We start from the raw sequence: 21,220 nt of genomic DNA on the forward strand, positions 1-21,220 counted from the left end.
GACAGCAGCTACTGGAAACTCTGCCGTCCCAGTTGTCAGCCCATCTCCACCTGGGACACTGCCAGCCCTTCTTCCAGTGCTGTGGCATTGGGGAGAGACCCTGTGACAGACTGGACTCTTAAGAGAGGGTCTGACTAGGGCTCTAGGGTCATCCTGCCCTTTAGTCATCAAAGGCTCCAGAGCTGAACCTTCTTCATACCCAGAGGATCAGCCTAGAGTTGTTGGGAGCAAAGAATGGAGTTTATAACGGGCCAAGACCTGTTATGAGGTGGAACTGGAGGATCACTCACTTCCCTATATTTCTCTATCACAGATGAGTTACAGTGCATTGCTACCTATAGCAACACTGAGAGCACCAGCTGGGAGTGGTAGGGCAGCTCTGTAATCCTGCCACTTGGGAAACCAAAGCAAGGGGGTCAAGAGTTTGATGCCATCTTGGGCTACCCAGTGGGTTCAAGGCCAGCTTGAATCATGCCCTTGTCTCAGGGAAAAAAAATTCTTTAAACAAATTAAAAGCCTTTTGTTATAGCAACCCCTGAAGAAGGGCAGTATTGGCCCAGTAAAACCTTACAGATGTGTAAGTGCAACCAAGCTTTGTTCTAAGCAATGTCTTATATGTGGAGATTGTACCATTCAGAATCTTTGGCATTTATAGTTCTATTTATCGTGGAGGTCAATTGCAACTTTCCACACTTTCCTTTCAAAACATTTTTACAAATGTTATCTCCCTGATTGGAGAAAATAACCACTGAGATAGCTTCAATCTTTCTTGTTCCCACTTTAGCACGCATTAAGGTGTTTGGGCTGAAACTAACCCCACGGCTGGCTAGGAAGGACCAAGCCCACAGGCTGAAATGGATGCCTGCCTTCACTCCTCTGCCGGCACTCTGCAGGGGTGACAGGAAAGTAGAGGATGCAAAGAGGACTTTGAAAGCAGAGAAGAATTCATTTCAGCTTGATTTATTTCATTACTACATTTTTCTTCAATTGGGGGTTAAAACACAAAGTAGCGGGTTTCATTGTGGCATTTTCATACATATGCCTCAGGACACTTTGTTCTCATTTCTTATTATGCCTTATTATTCTTTTAATGTCACTTTCCCAGCTTGAGAAAAAAACAGAGTACCAGTGGGAAAGACACTGTGAACTCCCTACTGTGGGTCCTTTCCAATCACGTTTCACAGGCTGTGGACCTAGAGATAACCACAAATAATTTGACAAATATACTGACAAGCCAGGCATTTGCTGAGCCTATCCCATGGGAAATCGGGGAGTCCAGGGACAAGTACAAGGTACAGGTCAGTGACCCCAGAAGGTCCCATCCCTTTGTGCTGTCTTCTAACATCTTTCCATAATCATCCATCCTCAACATGCATGATCCCATTCCTGGCTGCGCTGTAAGGACAGAAACAAATAGAATTAAAGTCTGTATTCAATAAACTACATTTTGAAGAAAAGTAGGAGCCATGGGAGAGGGGGGGCTTCCAGTGAGAAAAGGACAAAAGGCAGGTGGTATCCCCCTTCTCTGGCAGGGCCCCCACACTCTGTGTAGAGCACCACCCTTCTGACACACACACACACACACACACACACACACACACACACACACACACATTTATGGATGACATGAGGTTATACTATAAGTGGGGGGGGGGGTCAATACCTCTCCCAAACACCATAGGCTAGCCAATAAAAAGTCCAATACCAGATATGGGGTACCTCTTTTCCAGGTGTTGGTCAGTGGAGCCCCATAAAAATCTCCCTCTAAAAAGTATTACAGACAACTTCCATTGCTCTTGGTGACCCCCCCCTCCCTGGAACCTGATGGTAAGACCCTCTGCTGAAGACGCCATACTTTAAAGAACAGAAAAATAAGACAGAATCATGCCGCACAAATGAGTACTCAGTGCATGCCAGGTACTGTTCTACATGTTTTATCTGTTAACTCAATCTTCATCACAACACATTAAAATGTTGTTTGTAATACCTTTGTTTACAAATAAAAGTTGTTTACAGATGAGGGAAACTGAGGCCAAAGGACCTGAGTTCACACTAAAACATAAAATTCTCAACCCCAGCAGTGGGCCCCCACACTCTGTATAGAGCACCACCCTTCGGACACATCACTCAAAAAACTAGGCTCCAAACTCACTTTTAAAAGCAAATTCATAGGTTTAATGCAGTACTAGTTAATACTGATGATCACATGGCTGACCTTCACAAGTCATTTTGAAATTCATCTAGGACAGTGGTTCTCAACCTTCCTAATGCTGTGAGCCTTTAGTACAGTTCCTCATGTTGTGGTGACCCGCCCCCAACCGTAAAATCATTTTCATTGCTACTTCAAAACTGTAGTTTTGCTACTGTTATGAACCATAATGTAAATACCTGATATGTAGGATGTTTTTTCATTGTTACAAATTGAACACAGCTAAAGCATAATGATTAATCACAAAACAATATATAATTATAATATGGTAAAATATTTATTTCTAATTACAAATAAATGAAATTTTGTCATGAAGCATGGTGTAGCATGGGTATCAGTCTTAACAATAAACTACATTGCTATCTTTTATGAGAGTGTGAGTAAAAAGCCAACGTCAGTTGGAAGGTTGAGATTGCTTTCTCACCAGATCAGAAATTCCCGGGGCAGTCTTTGCAAGAACATAACAAAGATTGTCTTCCACAACAAGTCTACATCTGTATTTAGACTTGATAACTAACGAGCTGGAAATCCTTTTCACAAAGATAAGTTGCTGGAAATGAAGACGATAGCTCAACACAGTCTCCGACAGAATAGGATATGACTGCAAACACTTGATCCAGAATTTTGTAACTGGCCTTGTAGAGAAATCAATTCTCAATGCATCTCTGTTAATAAGTCTAATGACCTCCTCGTGGGCTGTCTCAGGAACATCTTTAACTTTGACTGTGAATGGCAAGTCCAAATGGGGAGTCAGGTAGATTTGGAAAATAAGATGAAATTTCGTTTGCAAGCCTGCGCAAGTGTTCTTTCACAGAAACTATCATTGTAATGCTTTTGTCTGGTTCAATGCCATGCTCCTCAAAGAAAGCAGATAAGGTAGGCAACATGTAAATTTTATTTTCATCCTTCCCCACACCCACACCAAAGCTGAAGTTTCATTTGGAATGATTAGATCTTTTCAGATAAATTGAGGCTTTTGTATTTGGTCTTTGAAGTGTTAAGTTTCATTCAAGATGGCCATCAAATAAGCTATTTTCTATAATTCACTTTTACCACTGAAAAGTGCTCTGAACTGCAGTCTTACTTTCTTAGTTTGGGTTTCTATTGCTGTGAAGAGACATCACAAGCACAGAAACTCTTAAGAAAATATTTAATTGGGGGGGCTCACAGTTTCAGAGGTTCAGTCCATCATCATCACGATGGGGAGCTTGGTGGCATGCAGGCAGATGTGACGCTGGCTACGAGAGTCCTACATCTTTCAGGCTACTGGAAGTCGACTGGTTTACACTGAGTGAAGCTTGAGAAGAAAAAAAAGACCTCAAAGCCCCCCCCCCCCAGTGACGCACTTCCTCCTACAAGGCCACACCCCCTAATAGTGCCCCTCCCTTTGGGGGCCATTTTCTTTCAAACCACCACACTTTCTGATTGAAAATGTTTTGAATTCATCACGAAGCCCAAAAACACGTGTTAAAGCTTTTCCTCGGGACAGCCATCTCACTTCAGTATGAAATCGAAGAGCCTGTTTGGACACCAGGCACAGCTGCAAAAACAGTCAACTGTTTCAAGTGCTCCCCGCCTTTACAAACTCCACAGAACTTATACTCTTCGCTACTTCTTGTAACTCCTGAGGCAGCTTCTTCATTGCTACTATTTAACCGGTGAATCATTCAGTGAGCTCCAATGGCTTTGGTGATTCAGTCGCAAGCGTTGAAATCCTGACCGACATCCTAGCAGAGCTGGAGCACCATCTGTGCAAACACCACAAACCAAGAGATCTTCCGCTCTTTCAAAAATGAACCGACGGTGCCAAACACACCCCTTGTGGTAGTTGTTTCCAGAGGTTTCCAAAAAAGAAACTCATCTTTCAAGCTGTCATCATTAATACACCTCAAGGAACCAGTAACTCAACACTTTGTGTGTCTGTAGATTCATCAAGCTGGATACTAAATATTGGGAGTGGAGCAGATTTAATTCCCTGGATTACCTGATCAAGAATATCAGCAGACAGTGACCAGCAGTCTTCTATTCTTCAGCAGACAGTGTCATTAGATAAGGAAAATTGCACTCAACTGCATAACAGATTCGTCTCTGATCCTAACTCAAATACTGTCTTTGGTCACTGGCAACAGTAAATCCTCAGCAATGGTGTGAGGTTTCATAGCTCTGGTGATTCTGAGTGCCATCAAATGCACAGCTTCAATGGCTGCTACATCTTGATTGGGGTAGTTGCCACCAGTGATAAGGCTGGCTCTCTTTTCAGTCCATCAGCTTTGCTTCTAACATAGCTGGTATTCTTGCTGGCAAAGCTCGGATGCTTGCTTTCTGGATGCTGTTTGGCTTCATGGATTTGGCTGATGGAACTTCACAACAATTAACACATTGCGGTTTCTCAATCTCTGCCATACTTGTTAAGGTAAAATCATACTGTAACAAAACTCCTCACTATGTTTTCCTTTTTTAACATTCTCCTCTACACTATCCATTGTCATGTGATGGTTTCTTTGATGAAAATATATAACAGGAGCTTTAATAATACAAAAGATGATACACAGCTTATATGTATGTGCGTGTGTTCATATATATGTTCATAGTTCAGTCAATCCAGTTCATTGAAGTTTCCTATGATTTACCATTCTGTTTTATGGGTTTTTTTTTACATACTTGTTACTATCACAAGTATTCACATCAACATAGTTGACTATAAAAAGACAGATCATCATCTAGATTAAGTTCCCATGGTGCAGATAATTTTTTTGCAGTCACTGATGATTTTACAGTACATAATTTTACATTTACCCAGTAATTATAATTCTTGAAGTATCATTTTTACCTCCATTACTACTATTTTCAACACAATAGCTGCTCTCTACACATGTGTGACTGATCCGCATAAGAATGTTATGGCACCAACCCCTTTCATATACACCTTATTTGTTCAGGGTGTATGTATGTGATGGGGTTGCCACGATGATATATATGATCACACTGAGTCCTCGTATATAGGACTATCTGCAAATGGGTAGATCCTCCTGGAAATGGATAGAGGAGCAATGTCTCAGTTCCTAAAACCATCAGAAGTATGTATTTCCTGATGATCTTAGGTGACCCCTAGTCATTCTACCCCAAAGGTATTGTGACCCACATATCGAGAACTATCTAGGTGAATGGTCAAGTAGACACATTAGGTCATTTTTAAATCCTCTTATAATATCACTTTTTCAAATAGTCACTTGACTGTCATCAAACTTTTACACTAGGGCACTGAGAGATGGCTCAGAGGTTAAGAGCACAGGCTGCTCTTCCAGAGGTCCTGAGTTCAAGTCCCAGCAACCACATGGTGGCTCACAACCATCTAGGATGAGATCTGGCGCCCTCTTCTGTAATGTAGGCAAACATGCAAGCAGAACACTGTATAAATAATGAATAAATTTAAAAAAAAAAAACTTCACTGTTTAAAAATAAAAACTAGAGAGGTGCCTTTAATCCCAGAACTCAGGAGGCAGAAGCAGGCAGATCTTTGTGAGTTCAAGGCCAGCCTGGGCTACAAAGCGAGATCCAAGATAGGCGCAAAGCTACACAGAGAAACCCTGCCTCGAAAAACCTAAATAAATAAACAAAAATAAAGAAAACTAAAAACACGCATGCAAATGATATTCTATGGACTGAGCAGGTGGTATTTAGGAATATATGTGTGTACACACACAGAGAGACACATACACACACACACACACACACACACACACACATACACACACACACACAATAACGATGAAAGGAGAGGCCGTGGAAGAAGAGTGGAGAGGAGAGTGTGGAAGAGTTCAGAGGGAGTAAGGGAAGGAAGAAATGTAATTATAATCTTAAACGTTTTTAAAATAAAAAATGAACAAAAAAGAAAAACAAAGAAAAAAACCACAGAAACATGGGGCTCCAGAGACAGCTCAGCAGTTAGTCAAGAGGAATTCCTGCTTCGAGAGGATCCTAGTTCAGTTCCCAGTACCCACATCAGGCGGCTCACAACTGCCTGTAAAGCCAGCTTCAAGGAATCAATCCACCTCCCTCTTCTGGCACCCACAGGTAGCAGCACATGTGTGCCATACACTCAGAAAGGCGTCTGCTCATACACAGGAACACAAAACAACAGCTGGGTGGTGGTGGCGCACACCTTTAATCCCAGCACTTGGGAGGCAGAGGCACAGATCTCTTGAGTTCCAGGACAGCCTGGTCTACAGAGGAAGTTCCAGGACAGGCAGGGCTACGCAGAGAAACCCTGTCTAGGAAAACAAAACAAACTAACAAAAAACAGAAATGTGGGCTGGAGAGGTGGCTCTGCAGCTAAGAGCATTTGCTGTGTTTGCAGAGGACCCAGGTTCAATTCCCAGTGCCCACATAGTGGCTCATAGCCATCTGTAACTCCAATTTCAGGGGATCCAATCCTCTCTTCTGAGCTCTGATGACACCAGGCACACATGCGGCACACATTCATGAAAGCAAAACACACACATAAAAACTTAAAAAAAAAAAAAACAAAAAAAAACAGGAACCTAATTAGTGGTGTCAAACAGAAATTCTAGAAATGGTGATATGGACTAAATATGTTTCCCCAAAATCCATGTGTTCCAACTTTATCCCCAGTGTAATGGCTTTCAGAGGCAGGGCCTTTGAGAGGTAATTAGGCCATGTGGTTGGAGCCCGTGTGCATGGGATTGGTGTCCCTATAAAAGATCATGCTGGTACGTGATCTCAGACTCGCCTTCCAGAACTATAATAAATGTCTCATTATAAGTGGCTCAGTCCACAGTATCCATAACATCAGCTTGAGCTGACTAAGATGGATTCAATTTTTCCTATGTCCTTGGTCTCCAGTAACTCAAAGTAACCTGATAATGGGCAGTGATGCGCACTGGTATTTTTCAGCTAAGACTCTCCCACATGCAAAAATGCCTGGCTCTAACCATGTATTTTCTAGACTCTCCCTGCTAAAGTCTGCAGGTCCTTTAAATCTTTGGACTAGAGAGGCTGTTCAGGAGGTAAAGTGTTTGCTGTCCAAGCCTGAGAACCTGAGTTCAGATCTGTGGCACCCATGTTTTAAAAAAAAAAAAAAAAGCCAGAGTTGGTTATGGTGATATTTTATTTGTACTGAAATGTGATTTTAATTTTATGTTAATAAATAAAGTTGCCCTGGGGTCAGAGCTATTAGAGCCATAGCAAGAGCGTGGTGGTTAGAAGAGCTAGGTAGATTTCTGTGTGTTCAGGGATACAGCCAGTATTGGAGACATACGCCTTTAAGACCTGGAGGGCGGTACTTACGGGCAGTGACAAGGCAGTCATGTGGTTGGGTTTAGAACCAATGAGAAGGCAGAACAGAAAGACCATTTAAAGACAGACAAACAGGAAGAAGCTCTCTCTCGGGGAAGTTAGGAGCACTGCAGGAAGTAAAATTTTATCTCTGAGCTCTGACCTCTCGGCTTTCTCTTTTACATTGGCTCTGTGTTTCTTATTTTAAAAAGACGATTGGTTACATCTACAGTTGGTGGCATGTGCCTATAATGTCAGCCCTGGGAGGTGGCAGGAGGAAGATCCCAGAGGGTCACTGGCCAGGAAGTCTCTAGGTTCAACGAGAGACCCTGTCTCAATTAAAGTGGAGAGCAACAGAGATGGCCTGAGCCTTAAAGATCCTGCTGTGGATATTGTTCTGTATAAATAAAACTCTGATTGGCCAGTGACTAGGCAGGAAGTAGGTGGGACAAGGAGAGGAGAATTCTGGGAAGTGGAAGGCTGAGTGAAGGAGACACTGCCAGCCGCCACCATGACAACCAGCATGTGAAGATGCCGGTAAGCCACGAGCCACATGGCAAGGTATAGATTTATAGAAATGGATTAATTTAAGATGTAAGAACTAGATAGCTAGAAGCCTGAGCCATTAGGCCAAACAGTTTAAACAATATGTCTCTGTGTTTGCTTGGTTGGGTCTGAGCGGCTATGGGACTGGCAGGTGACAGAGATTTGTCCTGACTGTGGGCCAGGCAGGAAAACTCTAGCTACAAGACCCAGTCTTCATTCTCCGACAATCACACACATTGTCACCAAGGTCTCTCTCAGACACACAGACTGGGTCCAGTGCGAATGGGCATCTCAGGCCTAAGGGAAGTTCTCCATCCTGTTCCTCTAACATCGCAGCTTCTCCGATGGGTTTCCCAGAACACTTCCATTCTTATCCACCATGACAAGGAATTTAGAGGCTGACCACTGCCCCCACCCTACTCCACCCCCCCCCCAAAAAAAACACCTTACCACTTACCTCTTGCTCTGTCTCCATCATTGCCAAGTTTTCTTGACCATCCCGCCTGCACATCTTAGAAGCTGTGTGAGGCCACAAGGGGAGAAGAAAGAGCCTTCATAGGTCATTTCGCCCTCTCTAGCTTAGTCAGATTCCTAAAAGAAAGTCACATGCAGCTTTCTCCGCCCAGGACCTCCTGGCAGGAGAACCCAGCACCCAGGAATGTATCTGACAGTTACATCCAGTGGCTGAGAATGATGCAGAGGACACTGGAACCCAGGTGGCTTGCAGGGTCACTTCCTGTCATAGCACATAGCAGCTGGCAGCCTTCCCTCACTTCCTGACTTCACTTTGCAGGACGTGTGAGCACTCACCTGGGGAAGCCTCCTTGGAAACAGCTATGGAAGAGAGAAGCAGGAACCCCCGGGAAGCTACTGGTGTGCCTTGGAACTGACGCTTCCTCACAGGACCTGCCTTCTAGCTACAGCTGTGGGTTCAAAAAAAAAAAAAGACACATTAGGTCTCTCTCCTACACAGGGCCAGCAGGGGTTTGGCTCCCCTTTTAGGGGTAGGACCACTATCAGTCATTGCTACCCACCTAGGAGTCATTTCTAAAAGTGATGTCCCTTAGACTGGTAGCCAGCCTAATTGGAAGAATAACCTAAATCTTATTCTTCATCAATGGATAGTGTGTCTCCTCGGGAACTGGGTGGCCACATTTTCTGTCTCTTTCCAATGAAACCTCTCTGCCCACCCACCACCATCATCCTCTCCACCCCCATACCCCAACATGCACTAGAGCTCTCGGTAAACTCCTATTCCTTCAGCATCTTCTGTCAAAGTCTACCAATGCACACCCTGCTGCAGAGCACCTCCCCCACGCTTCCCAGTCTTTAGCCCCATCTATTTCAGAGAACACGGTGTGCAGGACTTGCCCTATTCAATACAAAAAGAGCTCAGGCCTGGTGACCCCCCAGTTTCCCAGACCTCAGCCGGCGGGACCTTGCTTCTCACCTGGATACAGGTGTCTTGCTTCACTTTTGCTCATCTTTGAGGACGGGGTTTTCCCCCTGTTGGTTGCTAGGGATGAAAGGAAACTGTGGTACTATGCCAAAGTGACTTTTCCATAACTGAACAATGTACCGTGGTCTCTTCCTGATGCTCCTCCAGGAATCAGGGCTGCCTTTCTCAGTGGCCCCCAAGGTCTCTCCACAGGGCCTTGTCTTTCTTCACAGACTGGATTCATCTCGGAGTTCTAAAGAATGTACTTCTCTAGTAAAAAAGCCTTAGATCCTGTCCTTGGCCAGCTTCTATCTTTAGGCGCAGAGGGTAGGGTGAACTGCTAGGCTAGTTAGGTGAACTGCTAGTACCCTACGGCTGACAGAATCGGCCAACTGGGGGTGGGTGGGTGATAACTTTCTAAATGAGATCCAGACATCACCTCTAGGAATCTGCTCCCCCAGATCATGGTTTGCTCTTTCCAAGAGAAAACATCATGCACTAAGTCTCTCTGGTGTCTTCCCCTCCAGCATTGACCTTGACTGAAAATTTCTTTTATTGCCCACCTTCTGCCTTAAGAGTTGAACTGTATGTCAGTGTCACCAGCTCCATCGCTGTGAATACCCAATGGCTAAAGTCCTCTTGAATTCTAGATGCCAGCCTCATTCGACAGGGTAACCATAGGGTGAAATCTACAGCAGCCACTAAGGCAGAAAAGGTTGGTGTGGGTGCTCACTCTTTAGGCCTTCTTCATAGAGTTCCTAAGGGGAACTTCCAAGATTTCAGACTTTTGGAGTCCTTGATCACTAAAGCTCAACATCCCCAAGTGGGCACTTAGAAGGTACAATTCTAAAAGTCCATGCTCTTGTTCAAGCAATGAGCCTCTCTTGTGACTGGATCAAGTCCATTCTGAGTCCATGGAGGGGCATCATCCCTCAAGAAAGAAAATTGAAAAAAAGGGGCCAGGCAAAGCAAAGGGAACTGGAGGGAAAGACCCCAAGCCTCCAACAGAATTTTACTTGCTGCTCCAGTGACCAACGGCCCAGGGCTCAGGGGAATTTTTTCTCCCGTGGAGCCAACAGTTGGAATTCACATAAACTGTCTGAGGTCAAGGTTCCTCAAGTATTGATCTTGAACAAGGGTGCCGACACTACAATGACCATTGGGAGCCTCCCTTGTGGTAAAAGAACGCCTCCCACCAAAAATTACACATTCCCTTCTCTCAGAGCCTGTGCGTATGTTATGCATCAAGGGAGAACTGGAGTTGTGGGTAGAATTCCAGCTGCCTTTCTGTTAACCTTGAGAAGAGGAGATTATTTGGATGGACCAGGTTCAGCCCATCGTCATTATCAGAGCCCTCATACGGGAGAAGAGACTATCAGGGCTATGTCAGAAATCAAAGACAAATCTGAGGTGCTGGCTTTGAAGAGGTGCTAGTATCCAAAGGATGCAGGTGGCCTCTAAAAAGCAAGACAGCAAGCAAGCTTCTCCCTCGGAACCCCCTGAAGGAACACAGCACGGCTCACATCTGGATGTCATCCCAGGAAGATGCATCCCATGCCCCTGACCTCCAGAACCGGACGATAGTAAATTCCTACCGTTTCAGTTCATTTACTTTCTGGTCATTTGTTCTGGAGGACATGAGAAACAAGTTCACCATCTTCCTTGAGGAACTGTTTCACCTCCTTCAAAGAATTCCCTCCTAGAAGGAGAGGCAGAGGCTCATAACCCCAGGAAAGTAATGAGACTCACCTGGGTCAGGAAATTCATGAAATGTATAAGACTTGGGAAGTTCACATATTATAAAAATCCATGGGCCCTCTCCCAAGATTTTAAGAGCAGTATAGTTCCTACGGAATGAAGACTTCCCTCCGTCAGAGGTACCTGCAAGTCAAGCAGGTAGCTTTCATAGCTTGGTATCCACGCTGGGGTGGGCTTTCTGGTGAGGCAGCTGCCTTTGAGTAACTTCTCTAAATAACCCCAATAAACTGACTGGTTCACCAAGCTAGACCTGGGTAGGATCATTTTAGTTTTGTTGCTTTATTAGTGGTGAATAGATATGTACTCACATATCCCTAGGGAAAATCACATACCATCCCTCCATCCATTCTACAAGCTCCCATCAGCATTAATGCTTCTCACCCATAGCTCCATCTCCTCTGACTCTGAGACATGGAGCCCTTGCTACTAACCCCCCTGTGGAGTCAGAATCCTGATTCCAAATATTTGTATGTGCTCAAGAAAAATGGGTGCCTGGTTGAGGTGGGTAAGGCGGAAAGCACTGGGCCACGCCTTAAGCAAACAAAGAGCTCTGACATGCACAGTAGCATCCTGACCCAGAGGATCCTAAAACCGGACCCCCAAGATGACAACTGCCGACGTAAGACCTGGGGTCAAACCAAGCAACGCCAGGGCAGCTGGAAGCAAAGCCTGCCTGCCATACAGCACACACATAAATACCTGAGCCCTTCGTTTAATAAATGAGAGATTGCTTACATAACTCCCAGAATCTGTGCTGTTGATTCTGTGTCTGCCCACCCTCTGCCCTCACCCCCCACCCCCACCTGCAGAGTCAGCAACACCTAGTGTCCTTTTTGCAGGGAGCTGGCTGTTTGGAAAGTCCTGCCATTCCAAACAAAACTATTTTTCCAGTGTTCTTACATCCCAGCTGCCGAGTGGCTATCCAGAGATAGAAAGCCTCATCCTTTCCATCGGGGATTCACTGTCTAGTTAGAAAAGGAAACACAGAAATACCAGAATCCTTGTTTCAGAAGTGGGACTAGAATTGGGGTGATCCAGCCTGCATGTGTTAGTGACACCCACTTCAATCTTGGACCTTCAGAGCAATGACAACAGGCTACAACAGGCTGGCTGTTAACTCACGAGGTGTGAGGGGTTTTGCCCTAATGAGCAATTCTGAGTCACAGCAAGAACATGGAGTCATGGAAAGACTTTACTTCTTCTACTTTTTACATCTTTGACTTTGTGTTGCGTGTTCTTTGTACTTTTGTTAAAGAAGGAAGGTCCTGGAAATAGGAAGCTGGGGGATCGGAGAGCAGTGCTTAAGGATGGAATCACCAAGGGTGTGTGCCTTCCTCTCCTTCTGGAGTCTCAAAACATTTCAAAGGCTTGTATATTCTTTATGCAGATGGCTAGGACAAACTTGGACTCAAGCTGTTCCCTTTGTTTTTATTGTTTAAGTTGAACGAGATTGCCACAGGACCTGGAGACAAATATATGGCAGGGAAGACTTACTCAAAGGAAAATTCACCTAACATACCTCTTCTTATGTAGAGCACTGACTGTTGAAATGCCCAAAGGGCAAGAGACCAGCAGGCAACTGTTGCCAGTTTTAGATACAATGTCCAAAACAATAATGGAGTTCGGGGGTCGCCTGTTTCTGCCCTAACCTAGCAAGGTGAAAGCAGACAGGCATGCAAAGTTCTTTCAAGCTGATGAGACAAAACCATCATGTAAGCTATTCATAAACTATTTGGGGGAGGCAAGCAGTTTTACCTGGGTGTTTGCCTTAGCCCGGGTTTCTACATCCAATTCACAAAACCATTGCAAAGACCTGGCAAGGAAGGGCTCCAGTAGCGCCAAAGATTTCAAAACCATTGCATTCACTGAGAGCTAGCAAAAGACACTAAGAGCAATCCTAAGAGCAGAAACATCTTGTTGGGCAGGGGCTGCAGCTTATCGGTGCCGCACTCGCTCAGCATGTACCAGGGCCCTGGACTTGATCCCAACACTGCAAGGAAAAACTGTTGGTTTTTTTTAACGGCACTCTTGCCCTAAAGGAAATGTCACGACACACGACAGAATCCACTAACAAGAGATTTATCAAGACAAAGAGAAAGGGATAGATGTGATCGGGCCTGTGGAAAGACACGTGCGAGAAAGAGACCGGGGGAACATGGCGCTGCCTTATAAAGGCCATCTGCGCACACAGGCCCACGCGCAGAGATCACGGGGCTACTAAGTGACCGAGTAACCATGGGGCCTGGGTCACTAGGTGGAGTCATCTAAGTGTCCCGCTGGGCATGTGCGACCATGGGGCGTGGTTGGAATTCCTATCAAAAACCTCCGGTATTTTCAAGTTTTCAGAGCATCTATCGGAGCTGATATTGAAAGGTGTTGATGTCCTTCAGTTTATTACGTCTCTTCTTTTACCTCCTTGGTCCTAACTCTGGCTACCAGTGTTGCTAAGGATCATATGGGGATGGGCAGTGGTTCTCCCACACAGATACTTTTCCTCCTATACCCAGTATCTCTTGGCTTCCAGTCCCATATAATTCAGGACACTGTGGCCAAATCCAAGGACCTAAGAAAGTATAATAAAGAGGCTTCGAGTAAAATTTAGACCCTGTTTGGAGCACCACAGCAAATGAGGGATGGGGCAGGTTATGTCAACAGTCTACATTCAGAGCAGTTTACAAATGTTGTCCTGAGAAAGACAGCACACAGGCATTCAAGGAAAGCACCTAAGCAGCAGACAGAGTGTGGGTAGGGAGTACATGGTCCAGTCGACAAATTCCACAATACCTGGAGGGTATATGTAGAGGCATAAAGACAACAGGGTCAAAAACATCATTGGGACCCGACTATGGTGGGTCTCCTAAAACTGAGCTAAAGAGATAGGACTTTGTTCGGTCAGCAGTGGGAGCCATGGAAGGCTTTGGGAGCAAGAGCCAAGTGTACCTGCTAAGTAAGATCTGGGAAAAACAGCTGAATCTGTGGGGCAAGTGACTAGATGGGAAAGTCTGACGGTAGAAAGGCTACAAAGGTCTCAATGGCAAACCCTCAAAAGAGTCATGTTCCCCAGGGTTTTATTTGGAAACTGGGTCATTACAGTTATAACTAGCTAGATGGAGAAGACATCTGGATCAGGTTGGACTCTAGATCCATTCGCACGTGTCCATGAGAGAGGTGCACAAAGACAAATACAGAGAGAGGAGAGAACTGTGTGCAGTGGGGAGTATATTGAATCGAGGCATGCACAAAGGGACCAAAAGACTGTTGGCAGCCTCCAGAAGCTAGGAAGGAGAGCTGACATGGACTCTCCTTCAAAGATCCTAGAAGGCACCGGCCCTTCCCGTACCTTGCTTGATTTTGGACTTCTGGTCTCCAGAACCAGGAGCTGTCTGGAGCTGTTTCTTTTGTAGAGACTTACTGGCAGCAAACCTAGGATACTAATACAGAGACAAATGAAGACCCAAGCCACAGTTCGGGGCCTGGAAATGATACCTAAGACAAATCTGTATTTTAAGCCCCAGAAAGAGCAATATTTGAAAACTGGGAATAGCTGGAGATCAAGCCAGCTCTAGCAGCAAACTACAGCTCACAAATTCAGCCACAATTTACAAATTCCCATTGTGCTCAGAATCCAGCTAAGCAGTGAGCTTCAAGGACACACTGGTCCTTGAGGCTGCTCGTGGGGCAAGGAGGAGCTTGGCCTCCCAGACTTGGGTTGGCAAGCATCACAGAGATCCCTGACAATGTTAACACAAACAAGAAAGTTCATGCTACAAGCCAAGGCCTCGTGACTGTTTCTCTTTTACTGCCACGCATTCTTTACGGAAAGAGACTCCCTCACAGACTAGCACTGAGTCTACCATAGAGCAGAAAAGCCAAAAGGAAGCTTCCCCACCAGCCAGTCGGCTCGAAGCAGTTATTTTTAAGAGTAACCCAAAGGAAGGTGAGTGCAGATGAAAAAAAGTAACCTACACTTGTCATCGCTGAGGCTCACCTGGAAACAAGGCCGTGGCATCTTCCTGAGGCTCCCGCACCCCCCTCTCAGAGGGGCACAAGGAAGCAGCCCTCTGCTTCTCTTCTGCCATTAGGACTCAAGCGGTCCTACATCAGAGGGCACCAGGGCGCAAGCTCCCTCCCTCCCTCCCTCCCTCCCTCCCTACCTCCCTCTCTCCCTCCCTCCCTCACTCACTCACTCACTCACTCACTCTCTCCTCCCTCCCTCCCTCCCTCCCTCCCTCCCTCCCTCCCTCTCTCCCTCCTCCAGAGACTTGAGCAGGGGGACAAAGTCCATGACAGTTGGAGTCACCTACCTAGAGAGCAATCCCACCATCCCCCTGCACAGTGCCAGAAAAAAAGAACTCTCACATTGTCTCTTCAAGATGAAAAAGCCACCAAGCAATAATCCAGTCTTCAAGCCAGCAGCAGGTCTTCTGCCTGCACCCCGGGGCAGGGGCTTCTGAAAATTAAAACAGCCTCGTCCTCTGGTTTTGCGCTTCCTGGTGGTGCAGCCACCTCTAAGCACAGGGCTGTCTCCTCATCTATACTTTTCCAGGGGAGCGGTGTTCCCTTGAGTCAACACTTACAACCTCCTATCCACCCCCCCATGCCACCCCACCCCACCCCCACCCCCGACCCCGGCAAAGATGCCACTTCTATCATCTAAAGACGGCTCATGATGAGATTAGAGGTACCGGCCGGCGCCTTCCGCCAGCCACATCGAGTTGGGCACCTTTGGAGGCTTTCCATGACAGAAAGACTGCTCTAGGAACGTGTTTCACCCTTCTACCCTAGAAACGCTGCTTCTAGAAATGTCCTTTATGGTATAGTAAGATGTGTGTACCAAGATTTGACCAGAAGGGTAATTGCGGTAGTCTCGTATTCAATAGTAAAATAAGGCCGAGTATTTAAATATGCAACATGGCTGGTCATTTTTAGTCACTTCTGGATTACTTCCGTACCAAGACTTTCTCTTTTAAAAAGTTACAGTCTGGAAAGGAAGCTTAGTGACTCAGAAGCAGGAGCCATGGGGGAGCCTTTCCCAGGATGTTCTTTGGAAGCTATTGTATTCGGAACCACCTGGATCTCAGGTATGAAGGGGATGGGTAAAATTTAAGGGATGTTTTAAAAGAATCTAGAAACATTTGCAAAAAAATATCAAGTGAGAAACATAACATTGTGAAATAAGATACTTAGTGATGCCTTTCCTACCCACAAAAATTTGAGGAAAGGGAAAAAGAAGCCTGGAAAGAAATTAATCAAGGCTTAACAGTATCAGGTGTGTCCAACGTGCCAGGGTCACATGTGTCCCAGGATATGAATGCGGCCCAACACCATGGCTGGGATTGCAGGCAATCTCTTAGTTATAGACACTTCTCTACCTTTTCTGTAAGGAGCACGCAATGCTGCTGGGAGACGGGGCAGTCAATAAACATCCGTTTTCATTCTTTAAATGTGCTCCAACCTCAAGGCTTCGGCTCTCTGCATGCTTTCCCTTCCTGTGGTGGGCAAACTTCCACAAGAAGCAGATAAGGCTGTCTCAGACTTCCTCTATCCTCACCTCTGCCCCACATCCTGCCTCCTCCCTCTCTAAACTCCCATTCTTTCCCCAAATCTGGTCTGACGGGTGGCCCAGCATCCCATCCCACCATGGCCAAACCCACCATGGTTCTCAGGTCTCCTCTAACCTCCCACTCTGCTACATCTGTATTCAGACGTTAATTTAGCAACTGCTGTGTGAGAGAGGCGTGCTGTTAGGCATGTTGGGGGACAAGGAGCTTGTTCACACGTTGGCAGGAGAGAGTGGGTACTGGCCCTTCTGAGGCCTACGGAGGTCAGTTCTCTTACGCAGGACTCATGCTCCCCTGGGCTCCCCACCAAGCTACCTACCTCCCCCTTCCCTCTGCTTCCGGTCTTGCACCTCAGCTGTCCCCAACCCCATACGTGTGTCCCCAGGAATCTGTCCTCGCCCTTGCCCTCTTGTTAGGGAAAGCCTCTGGATATAGAGGTCCACCAAAACCCAGCCTGGCCTAAGGAGAACAAAGCCGCCATGTCCATCACTCTTGAGGTCACAAGAGAGATGTGTCAGTTCTGGTCCCCACCTGCCAACTCAGTTCCAAATGCTGGCACCTTGACCGGTCCCCTCCTCCCTCCACATCACACAATCTCTCCTTGAAACTTCTCTTCTTGTTTACTCCACTGTCACAACCTTCCTTCTCCTTTGTCCCCCAATCCTGACCTCACTTAGATCTGTCCCCTGCAGACCAGGGCCAATGAATGGCACCCCACATGCCCACCTAACCCTTCCATTGGCCCTGCTGCTCACCAGAGTCTACGGGATAAAATCCAGGGTGACCTAACCCCATTCCCTCCCCGCCTAGTTTCCTCTGCAGACATCCCCTCCCCTGTTTCCCAGATCTGCCACCTCTACTAACTCACATCTCTGTGCCTAAGCCCAAGCCAGGTCCCCAACCCCAGTCCTGGTCTGGCTGTGTCCTCTCTTTTCTGGGATCTGGCTTGGGATGAACACAGGTCCTGCATTGATGACCTTCTGTCATTCTGTCACCGTCAGGGTAGACTGGTCATTCTGTTATATTCACGGGACAAACTGCACCTGGGCTTTTCTTCCAAATCAACTCTCTGGCTGGGGTTGGGAAGACAGCCGTTCTGAGTGGGCATGGTAGCCTCCACTCTTAGAATGAGGCTTGGCCTGTGCAGGTATTTTTGTGCCATGAACCTGTAGCCATAGTCACCAGAATAGGAAGCCTTCACAAAGCTGGCTCTGCCGATGGAGCTCTTCTTTAGATCTGAATACATTGCAGGCCTGAGTGGAAAGCTTCTGTAGAAGTCTCTCAGCTCGGATTATAACTGAGCAGAAGATGACAGTCCCTCCCTTAGGAGGCAGCTGCTCCTGTGTGTCCCTTTGCCTGCAGGTCAGCCCAAGCCAGCAAAGAGACCTAGTCCCCAAAGTCACAAAATAATCTGTAAAGCCTCGATCTACCAGGAGAGATGGGCGGGGAGACTCTGGCAGGAGACCCCCCTCCAAACTTGCCCGGACCTGACATGTGAGCGTAGTGACTAGCACAGGTGAGCCCTGTGTCCTGAACCTCATTCCCAGAGGGCCTTGAGCCAAAGGCTTTTTCCAAAATTCAATCTCCAAATGAGGCCTTACGAAGCCACTGTATATTTATGTGTGCTTTTAAAAAAAGAAGGGCCACGGTCTCTAAGATGCCCTCTGCAGGTCTTGATATAGGGTAGGTGGCCTTGCGGAGGCTCCCCCAGTGGTGTCAAAGGTCATGGCAGCCTCTTCTCCAGCCCTCCCTATGACCACGCTCCCCCACCCCAGCACACAGGAGTAAAGCACTAAGACAGAAAAAGCCAGCAGCCCTGCAAGGCATAGCCAAGATCTGCCAGTGGCCAGCTCCCCAGAGGTGGAGGATGGGGGCACCTCAGCCCCTGGGACATTCGTCTTTTTACCTCGTGGCTGGGCAAAGGGGAACACGTTTATTAAATCCAGCACTGAACTCCCCAGAGAACTCCCTTCTCTGCTGGCAGCAGGCATTCAGCTGTCTGCTTGGAAGTACATGAGCCATGGCAAAGAGTGAGCAAGAGATGGGGCGAGGCAAGGGCTGTGTCAAGGCCAAAGTCCTGAAGCCACAGACCTCCACTGCCTGGCACACGAGGGTTCCCATATCAACTTTTTCTTCAGCTAGACTTTTGAGAAGGCAGTGACCACAGGGCCTCACGCGGAGCTGAGACTGACTACTCTGAAGCCTGTAATGGGAATTAGCATTCAGCGGATTGAGCATCTCCCATGACCCAACTGCTGGGGGCCCCACTCAGTCATCTGGACCACAACCCTTGGGATCTGAGATTCTACCTGGCTATAGAACCAGGATGCCAACCGCTGAGAATTTTGAGAAGATTCCAATGGCAGTTGAAAATAACTGTCACACGGCACAGATCCAAGAGAACAGAAGCCACAGTCTAGGCAAGGTTCAGGTGTACATTAGAGCCGAAATGTTGGAGGGAAGAGATAGGCAGGCATTCACCTGGCCCCAGGGGGCCTGCAAGGAAGAAAAGGTGAAAAATCAGCAAGAGGAGAGTCCACTGTTCTCTCATGGACTCAGAGGCAAATCTGGTTTGTCATCCATTGTACAAACCAGCTTTTTTTTTATAACCCAACAGGCAGGGATAATAGCTATCTCTGAAGCTGAATTCTAAGTAAATACTGTAAATCAAGGTGAAGTTCATGCCGAGCCTTTGTGAGCTTTAATCAGAGAAAAAATAGTAATGGTGGATTCAAAGAAGCTGGGCAAAAACAAGACTGAATAGGACTGGACATACATGGCCATATGTCCATCCCACTGTGTACATGCTGATGGTATACTAGATGCAAGAGTTTGTGGGACAGTCTTAATTCAAGCTATAGTGTCCCTGGAGGCTTGCAATGCCCCCAGGCTAATGAAAACAGCTGCCAGTTCCCTCAATAGGCCCACATGACTGGGTAACACAGGCTCTAACAGATGTCACTGAGGTCCATTTGAAAATTTCCTTCTTCTGTGGCCCTCCTGTGAGCTTGAGGCACCTCATCCCAGATTTTAAGGATGTCAAACCATTGACTGGGATTCAGCGGGGGATAGGTTGTCTTTCAGGACCAGAGTGACAGCAGATAGGAAGTCTCAGACCTTCGTAAAGGAAGATGTTTTTATAAAAAGCAACTGTGTTGATGACATGGATTCTGAGTCAGTTGCTTTATTTCTCCAGCTCAGTAATTCCTGCCCTCTCAAAAAAAAAAAGTTCATGTGGAGTAGCGTAGTCAACTAAAGGCCACAGTGAACACAGAAGCATCTAGAGGAACACTTCCTCCAAAGGCCTCTGAATCTCTCCCCATGCACCCAGAAGTTTAAGCTGCAAAGTTCACCCCATTTTAAAGCAATGACAGAAGCAACATCCTGTTGCAGGTGGTTCTGTGGCTTCTCATCCTGGGAATTATAATTTTCTATTCCATTCTGTGGTGTCTTTTCCTGACAACACAGAACATGCTTGCTGGAGGCCAGAAGCTCAAGTCCCCATCCATCTTATAGTCCCCAACCTGAGTACAACGCTGACCTGTAGAGACAGGTGCTCCACAGATACTTGTGGAAAGAGACATGGGGAACAGACAATGCCAGACAGTCCCTTCTCCTGCATGAGTTCAGTAATGAATCCCTTGCTTGGAATCACTTCTTATTTCTCAAATAGGAGTGAATTAAAGGTCAAAGCTGGGAAGTAGCCAAGACCGCCAACTTAGCTATAGGGGCAAAATCAAAGATATGTGCCCTCTCTTTGTCTGGTTCATTTTTCTGCCCTCTTTGTGTATTGAATGCCAGGGAGACTGTAGTCCTGGAGCAGGGAGTGGATGGTCTTGCAGGGACAAGGGGAAGGGGGGTTGGAGAAAAGGAGTTTTGAAAGAAGCAAAGAACGGGGAACTCCAACATGCATTGCAATAGTTGGAGCTCCTACTTAAGAGTCCCAAATTCAGTTTTAATCAACTGCTGTCTAAACCCAGAGGCATCTTTGAATGGCCCTCTGTGTCCACCAGAGACATAATCCTATATCTTAGCTCAAGTAAGCATGTGGCAATATTCAAAACAGTGTTTAAGATACTCGGTAACTTTAGTAAAGCACGTCACCTCTCCTTGTCACCTCTCTACCTCCTTGACTCAAAAATGCCCAAGTGAGCCATCCCAGGCAAATGCTATCACCACACAGCTTCACGTGTATACGCACCACAAGTGTCTTCCTTCTCACTCAGCTGCTTCACACTAACCTCGGGATTTGCAGCACATCCCTGCACTAAATGACATGCTCTTGTCCTGTTTTTCTTTCTCAGACGCAGCTCATAGCTAGCAGAAGCGACTGCCTTGATCACAGAACCCTGGAGCGTCCACCCCCTTTCCCAGCCCCTTGGGTTAGTTGTAGTGGCCTTTTTCTTGGACACT

The 21,220-nt window shown here is 46.4% G+C and overlaps 1 long non-coding RNA gene across 1 annotated transcript; it reads right to left on the minus strand.

The window, feature by feature from the left end:
* Positions 1–944: 944 nt before the first annotated feature.
* Positions 945–15,355, minus strand: LOC114709453. The gene is made up of 4 exons (XR_003736932.2): positions 9,501–15,355; positions 8,861–8,973; positions 8,508–8,569; positions 945–1,395 (listed from the first exon to the last, which is right to left on the minus strand). It is a non-coding gene; the product is annotated as an uncharacterized LOC114709453 (long non-coding RNA).
* Positions 15,356–21,220: the final 5,865 nt, after the last annotated feature.

This window comes from Peromyscus leucopus, chromosome 1 (assembly GCF_004664715.2).
Source record: "Peromyscus leucopus breed LL Stock chromosome 1, UCI_PerLeu_2.1, whole genome shotgun sequence".
In the NCBI taxonomy this organism is placed as follows: Eukaryota; Metazoa; Chordata; class Mammalia; order Rodentia; family Cricetidae; genus Peromyscus; species Peromyscus leucopus.